We start from the raw sequence: 5,000 nt of genomic DNA, 5'->3' as shown, positions 1-5,000 counted from the left end.
GAACGGCTAAGATCTACTTGATCTAATGGTCCATATTCTACATCTAGAATATTCTATACAATTCTATACAAAGATAGAACTAAGTATGCACATCTACACAAGTCTAGAGAGTTCTAGCAAACTCTTAGACTTAAGGAGGGAATTCTAAGGAATTCCATAAGAGACTTGGGGAATGCTTTCTAGATTATTCCGGAGAGTCTTGTGAAGAGACTTACGAAGAGAATTCAAGAGAATTCTAGAGAACTCCGGAATATAACCTCGTTTCGGTGCGAGGATTTTCACGGTCCGTAACATTCTCCCCCACTCAATCGGCGGACGTCCTCGTCGCATCCTCCTTGTATGCTTCGATTAGTCCCTTGCTATTCCACAAGTTGAGTTCGTGCTCCCAACTTGCCTCGCTCTCGGGTGCCCCCTTCCACTTCACAAAATACTCAACATAGCTCGGATGGGTGCCCCGCCTTGGTATGACGCGATGCGCCAAAATCTCTTCGACATCACGCTCGGGTAATGTCGTGATGGCCGTCGGTGCTCTCTTTGATTCGCCTCTACTCGGATCGTCCTTGTCCGCATTGTAAGGCTTTAGTAAGCTCACATGGAACACCGGGTGCATCTCTAAGTGTGAAGGTAGCGTCAAGCGATATGCTACTTTACCAATCCTCTTCTCGATAGGAAATGGTCCCTCGTAGCGCCTTACTAGCCCCTTATGTATCTTCGCAAACCTTCGTGTTTGGTGAGAAAGGAGTTTCACCATCACAAGGTCTCCTTCCTCGAACTCCAAGTGCCTCCTTTTTGCATCGGCCCATTTCTTCATCTTCTTCGCGGCCTTTGCAAGATGTGCTCGTGCCATATCCGAACTCTCATGCCATCCCTTGGCAAACTTGAATGCGGTAGGACTTGGCCCCTTATATCCCACGGCAAGAGTGTGTGGGGTCATCGGTTGTTGCCCCGTAGCAATCTCGAATGGACTAGACCCCGTCGACTCACTCTTTTGCAAGTTGTACGAGAATTGAGCAATATCGAGCAACTTTGCCCAATCTCCTTGGTTAGCACTCACATAATGCCTCAAGTATAACTCCAACAACGCGTTCACCCGTTCGGTTTGTCCATCGGTTTGGGGATGAAAGCTTGTGGAGAAGTTGAGCTCGGACCCAAGAATCTTGAACAACTCCATCCAAAATCTTCCGGTGAAGCGGGTGTCTCGATCGCTCACTATGGTCTTCGGTATACCCCAATATTTCACCACATGCTTGAAAAATAGGCGTGCGGCATCCTCGGCGTTGAACTTCGTTGGCGCGGGGATGAACACTCCATATTTGCTAAACCGGTCTACCACCACCATGATGTTGCTACATCCTTCGGATTTTGGTAGGCAAGTGATGAAGTCCATGGAGATACTTTCCCATGGTTTCTCCGGAATGGGTAACGGCTCAAGTAGTCCCGCGGGTTGTTGTTGGTCGACCTTGTCTTGTTGGCACACTAGACAAGTCTTCACGTATAGCTCCACATCTTCCCGCATTTGAGGCCAATAGTATGCACGCTCCACAAGTGCCAACGTGCGATGTATGCCGGGGTGTCCCGCCCACATTGAGTCATGGCACTCCTTAATGATTTCCTTCCTCAAGCCTTGCCACTTCGGCACGTACACACGATCTCCCTTGGTGGTAAGCACTCCGTCCCTTAGCCAAAATTGGCGAGTCTTCCCTTGACTCGCTAACTCCATCAACCTCTTGGCTTGCGGATCGTGCTCTAGTCCCTCCTTGACTCGATCCACCAATGGAAAGTTTGGACTTGTGATGGCCGCTAGCTCCGCTTTTCTACTAAGTGCGTCGGCCACAAGATTCGCCTTGCCCGGTTTGTACTCCATCACAAAGTCGAACTCCGCTAAGAAAGCTTGCCACCTTATTTGCTTCGGCGACAACTTCTTTTGCTTGAGGAAGTAGCTTGTTGCAACGTTGTCCGTCTTCACCACGAACTTCGAACCCAACAAGTAATGTCTCCAAGTACGCAAGCAATGTACCACCGCGGTCATCTCCTTCTCTTGGACCGTGTAGCGGCGCTCCGCATCATTCAACTTGCGACTCTCGTAGGCAACCGGATGCCCTTCTTGCATCAATACACCACCAAGTGCAAAGTCGGATGCGTCGGTGTGTATTTCGAATGGCTTCGTGTGATTTGGAAGGACTAACACCGGTTCTTCCATCACCGCTCTCTTTAGCGTCTCGAATGCGCCTTGGCACTTCTCGTCCCAACTCCATGCCTTGTTCTTCTTTAAAAGATCGGTAAGCGGTGAAGCGATTGCGGAGTAACCCTTTATGAACTTTCGGTAGTAGTTGACGAGGCCAAGGAAAGAACGCAACTCCGGAACCTTCCTTGGTGGCTTCCACTCATCGATTGCTTGCACCTTGGACTTGTCCATTCTTAGCTTTCCTCCACCAACAATGTGCCCCAAGAACATGACCTCCTTTTGCGCGAAGTCGCACTTCTCCTTCTTCACGTACAACTCGTTTTCCCTTAGCACTTGGAAAACTTGTCGTAAGTGGTCAACATGCTCCTCCAACGTGTTGCTATAGACAACAATATCGTCCAAGTATACGACGACAAACTTGTCCAAGAACGGTTGGAATACTCGATTCATGAGGGTGCAAAATGTGGCGGGAGCGTTTGTTAGTCCAAAAGGCATAACCAAAAACTCGTAGGAGCCATACCTCGTAACGCATGTGGTCTTCGGCGCATCTCCGTCCGCAATCCTTACTTGCCAATACCCCGATCTCAAATCAAGCTTGGAAAACCACCTCGCATCTCCAAGTTGATCAAATAAATCGGCAATCAATGGGATGGGGTATTTGTTCTTCACCGTGATCTTGTTAAGTGCACGGTAGTCTATGCACATTCGAAGCGACCCATCGTGCTTCTTTTGGAAAAGCACGGGCGCACCATATGGAGCCTTCGAAGGTTGGATATATCCCGCATCCAACAACTCCTTAAGTTGCCTCCGCAACTCTTCTAACTCGGGGGGCGCCATGCGGTAAGGCACTGTCGCAGGCGGGGTGGCACCTTGCACCAATTCGATCTTATGGTCCACCTCTCTCTTTGGCGGGAGTTTCTTCGGCAACTCCGGGGGCATCACGTCCTTGAACTCCTCGAGGACACGCAAGACTTTCATGGGTTGCTCCTTCGCTAGCGGTTCCGCTCTTTCTTCCTTAAGCGTAGCTAGGAAAGTCGGTTGGGCCTTCTTCACTCCCTTGGAGAGTTGCATGGCCGAGAGTTGCTTCGCCTTAAGGCTTGTTTCTCTCGCTAGAGGAACCATGCACGTATTTCCTTCCTCCAAAATACACATGGTGTTGGCGAAAGGAATCGGCACGGCTTTGACGTGATCCATGAACTCGATGCCAAGCACAATAGGATAATCGTCCATAGGAACAACTGAAAAATCAATAAGGCCCGACCACTCACCTAGGCAAACTTTCACGCCTCGAGCAACTCCATATATCGATTTTGGCTCCGAGTTGACCGCCTTAAGCCATCCTCCCTCTCCGCTATAGGTGATGCCCAATTTCTTCGCTTCTTCTACTTGAAGAAAGTTGTTCGACGCCCCGGTATCCACCAACGCTTTCACAAGTTGTCCACCGATTTTGGCCTCCACGAACAAACGACCCTTCTTCTCGGTCTTGGGCACTTCCACTTTAGCCTTGATGGCGTTAAGGATTTGCAATGACCCCATCTTGGTCTCCTCTCGTTGCCGCTCCTCGTCTTCTTCCACTAAGGCCGAGAGCTTCGCTTTCTTCGGGCAGTCTCTTGCTTTGTGTGGTCCATCGCAAAAGAAGCATTTCATCGGCCTATCTCCGCCCTTGTACTCTTTGGAGCTATTCCCTCTCTCGAACTTGTTAGACTTATGATAGCTCGGCTTTCCTTGGGTATCTCCCCCACTCTTTCCATTGCCTCCCTTGTCTTTGTTAGACTTGGGTTTTTCCGGCCTTTTGAACTCGATAAGCGACTCGGCAATAGAAATAGCGGTAGCGAGATCTTGGACTCCATGTCGTTGAAGCTCCATCTTGACCCAATTTTGTAGACCATCCTTAAAGGCAAACAAGGCTTCCTTGTCGGGATAGTCGGGGATCTCCAAAAGTACCTCCGAAAATTCTTTCACATAGTCGCGAATGCTTCCCTTTTGTTGGAGACGCCTTAGCTTTGCTCTCGCCTCCTCCTCGGCATTCTCTGGATAGAATTGCCTCTTAAGCTCCCTCTTGAACTCGTCCCATGTGTTGATGGTACAAGTTCCCTTCTCGAGCTCCTCGATGCGTTGGTCCGCCTCCTCGAACCTATCTTGCCCATCGGCAACCGCAAGTTCTACCTTTGCGAGCCTCGAATTCATGTCCGCCATAACATCCCTCGACTTGGACCTCCCCCTCTTCGATTGTGTCGCTGGATCCTCCGTGTGAATCATTTCACTTCCCGATTGTGCCATCTTCCAACGAGCAAAACTAAAGTGTTAGCTAAGCTCTGATACCAACTGTCACGGGCTTGGATTTTCTAACCAAAGATCCGTGCGGCACTAGTGAACTTTTCTCGAACAAGTTACTAGTCAGCCTCTCTCGAAGTGTTTAAAGACACTTAAGTGGAAGTAAAGATCGTAAGATGGCTAGAAACGTTATGAAAGCTTGTATTACTTTATGAAAGCTTGATTACACAACTCTTGGATACTTACAATGAGAGAGTGAGGTTATATATACTCCTCCACCTCCTCAATGAACGGCTAAGATCTACTTGATCTAATGGTCCATATTCTACATCTAGAATATTCTATACAATTCTATACAAAGATAGAACTAAGTATGCACATCTACACAAGTCTAGAGAGTTCTAGCAAACTCTTAGACTTAAGGAGGGAATTCTAAGGAATTCCATAAGAGACTTGGGGAATGCTTTCTAGATTATTCCGGAGAGTCTTGTGAAGAGACTTACGAAGAGAATTCAAGAGAATTCTAGAGAACTCCGGAATA

The sequence above is a fragment of the Mercurialis annua genome (assembly GCF_937616625.2).
Source record: "Mercurialis annua linkage group LG4 unlocalized genomic scaffold, ddMerAnnu1.2 SUPER_6_unloc_45, whole genome shotgun sequence".
Lineage (NCBI taxonomy): Eukaryota > Viridiplantae > Streptophyta > Magnoliopsida > Malpighiales > Euphorbiaceae > Mercurialis > Mercurialis annua.
This window is presented reverse-complemented; position numbering follows the sequence as displayed.